General features: G+C 37.2%; 1 protein-coding gene across 1 annotated transcript in view; it reads left to right on the top strand.

Annotated features, from left to right (window-relative positions):
- Positions 1-6: 6 nt before the first annotated feature.
- The window catches only part of LOC106868711 (complement component C1q receptor-like), a 200,156-nt gene continuing 196,475 nt past the window's right edge, over positions 7-3,687 (top strand). Inside the window, exon 1 of the mRNA XM_052968783.1 lies at positions 7-83. The gene's annotated coding sequence lies outside the window, so the exon portion shown is untranslated. The remainder of the gene's footprint in view (positions 84-3,687) is intronic.

Genomic DNA, 3,687 nt, shown 5'->3' with positions numbered 1-3,687 from the left:
GCAAAATTGTAACAACACAAATGGAAGCTACAAATGTTCTTGTTATCCTGGATTTAAACTTCTTGACAACAAGCAATGCATAGGTAAGTTCTCAACAAACTTTACCATTTATTTGAAAGGAATTACAAAAGCAGTCATTCAAATAGCGGACAAAAAGTATGACTCAAAAATTCTTAAAATAATACTTATTCATTGAGGCAGGATTTCGTTCAGAATTAAAACTGATTAAATTCACAGAAGCAACAGTTAGTTTTGTCTTGCTTTCAGAAATCTTACAGAAAGACCAGAATAACAACATTTGATTTATTCTATTCTATATTTTTGAGATGAGGAATTATGTACATTATTTTCAATGGATTGATAGGTGTCCTCATTTTGTTTGTTGTTATCACAATGCTTCAACTGATGTATTCTCCAGCCTTCATCAGGTGTTCTGGTGAAACACCTGATGAGTATGGGTTCAGGATATCCGTATGCCACAAGACGACCTTCACTGGACAATACCTCAACTTCAATTCCCACCATCCATACAGTATTAAGAGAGGGATTGCTCAGTGCCTAAAATATCAAGCAAAGACTATAAGTAGCAATACACACCAGGAAGAAATGATCAGGCTAAGAAACAATCTGCTATGCAACAACTACTCAAAGAACATACTATCCACTCCAATTAGGAAGAGGAGGGAGGATGAAACCCATAAACTGAGCACAGTCTGTCTACCCTGTGTCAAAAGCCTCTCAGAACAGATACAAAAGATATGTGGCCCATATGACATCAGGACAGTATTCAGAGGTAATACAACACTTCGCAAATATCTTCTCCAAGTAAAACCACCCATAGAAGAGAATATGACCAAAAAATGAATGTACTCTATCCCATGCAGTTGTGGTGGGTTATACAAAGGCGAAACATGCGTCCCCCTTAAATTAAGAGTAGAGGAACATTGTAAAGCTGTGACACGAGGGGATGTTGAAAAATCAGGTATAGCCAATCATGTGTGGAAAAAGAGAGACCACCTCCCACTGTGGGATGATGTTAAAATAATCGACAGAGAACACCACTGGAAAATACGAAAATTAAAAGAGGCAGCACATATGCTAGGACACAATAACCTCCTAAGCAGACCTAGTGCAGATACAAATGTAATATGGGAATTAGTATTAAGAAAAGATAAAATACTAGATTTATAAGCCTTAAAATTCACTCTATAATTGCCCATGGGCATATAGTGTAGTGGATAAGAGTGCGGGCTATTAATCCTCGAATTCTAAGTTCAGTCCCAGGCAGGGAAAAATAACATCAGCAACATACCTTAGGAATAAGAACAGTGTACCCCATTAGTCAAATAAAGGGCTGGGTTCGAAATTCCACCAGAACATTTGAGGAAGGCTGGAGAGCCGAAACGTGATAACAACAAATAAGATGAGAACACCTATCTGTCCATTGTAAATAATTTGATTTATTATTTAAAATTTGGAGACTTATACTAACTGAGATTCTCACGTGAATTTGAATAATTCAACCAAATAGCAACAATTCAAATAAAGTCTTGCAGGACTTAGGTTTCCTTTTATATTAGAAATATTTGTAACTGAGTTCAATTACTTTTTGACTCTGCAGAACATTCTTTTATTAGTTTTAGTCATTGGAGTGTAACTGCTGGGGTAATGTCTCTGCAGGTTTTAGTCAATTATATCAATCTCAGTACTATTTTATTGATTTCAGAAGAGACGAAAGGTAAGTTGTCCTTGGTATAAAAGGAGTTAATTTGAACAAAATTATCATGCTTTTCGTTTGCTACATCAGAATTATTCTCCCAATAGTAATATTATCATATACATCATCAATGTCCTCATCGCTTTTAGCATCATCACTGTTGTTATCATTATCATCACCAGCATCCTTTTTACAGCTGCTTCTTCCATGTTAGCATGAACTGAATGAGATCTGATGAAATTATGTTCTATGGCTAGATGCTCTTCCTGTCAGTGATACTAACCTGTTTTTTAGTGAAGTATTTTTAATCTGCTAGCGTTCGCATATAGATGTTTTCAATCTAGTTTGGATTATTTGCCATCAAACCTGATGGCAAAGAATCCAAACTAGATCAAAAACATCTATATTAAAACTGCCAAGCTACAGAATGTATGGCTTATGGGAGAAATAGCCATAATATCACCATCACCCACAAAAAAATTATTTAGGCACATGCACACATGCACATCATCATTATCATTTTAATTTTCACATATTCATGTTGTGAACTTCTTAAACATATGGCCATGCTTGTGTGTGAGTTGTTTGTTTTCTTTGTATACTTGTACTCTATTCCTAATCTGTTCTATAATTAAGTCACAGAACTAGATTATGTAATGTTTGTAATGTATAAAATATTAGAAACAATTTAGTTAATTATTTATGTGGCTTCTCAAGACATTCTTGTAAAGCCATGTTATTATTATTTTTTAGCCCCCAAGTCAGCCATGATCAACCAGAAACATTCCAGTTAATTATTAGATTATGAATGACTTAATAACAATTAGGTTATTAATGTTCTAATTAAGATTTGAATGTTAATAACCTGATTGTATGTATCAGTTATAAATTACTGCATTACATACTCTAATTATGTGACTTAGTTATGTGGCATCAGTTGTTGTTTGGTCTCAACTCAGCTGTGATCATTCATCCTATTTCTTTGGACTGCCACGTTAGTTTAGCAATAAATATTAATACCTAGTACTGCTGCTGTATCCTTTAGAGAGATTTAGAAATTATAATATTTCTATTTTTGAAAATCAGTGAGTGTATTTCACTGAATATATATAAATAAAACCTTCAAACAGATGGTCAACAGTGACCCCTGCTGGACTTGGCTGCTCCACATTGATAAGGGGCAACTATCCTGAAACCAGTCTGTGGATGCCAAGCCAGCAAGGGGAAGTTGATGACCTCCCCTGTTCGAAGGTTTGTAGACACAGGTTTATGCATCATATAGCTAGCTAGAAGTGATCGCCTGTTGGGGCTAATCAACAGCAGCATTCATCCTATTTCTCTGGACTGCCATGTTAGTTTGGCAATATATATAAATATATATCATCATTGTTTAACATCCGCTTTCCATGCTAGCATGGGTTGGATGATTTGACTGAGGACTGGTGAACCAGATGGCTACACCAGGCTCCAATCTGATTTGGCAGAGTTTCTACAGCTGGATGCCCTTCCTAATGCCAACCACTCCAAGAGTGTAGTAGGTGCTTTTACGTGCTACTGGCATGAAGGCCAGTCAGGCGGTACTGGCAATGGCCACGCTCAAAATGGTGTATTTTACGTGCCACCCGCACAAGAGCCAGTTCAGCGGTACTGTCAACGATCTCACTCGAAAGTCTTTACATGTGCCACTGGCACAAATGCCAGAAAGGCAATGCTGGGCACAGGTGCCATATATATATATATATATAGGCGTAGGAGTGGCTGTGTGGTAAGTAGCTTGCTTACCAACCACATGGTCCCGGGTTCAGTCCCACTGCGTGGCATCTTGGGCAAGTGCCTTCTACTATAGCCTCGGGCCGACCAATGCCTTGTGAGTGGATTTGGTAGACGGAAACTGAAAGAAGCCCGTCGTATATGTGTATATATATGTGTATGTGTGTGTGTTTGTATGTCTGTGTTTGTCCCCCCAACAT

This window comes from Octopus bimaculoides, chromosome 6, assembly GCF_001194135.2.
Source record: "Octopus bimaculoides isolate UCB-OBI-ISO-001 chromosome 6, ASM119413v2, whole genome shotgun sequence".
Classification (NCBI taxonomy): Eukaryota; Metazoa; Mollusca; class Cephalopoda; order Octopoda; family Octopodidae; genus Octopus; species Octopus bimaculoides.
The sequence above is the reverse complement of the archived record's forward strand: the minus strand, read 5'-3'. Positions and strand labels throughout refer to the sequence as shown.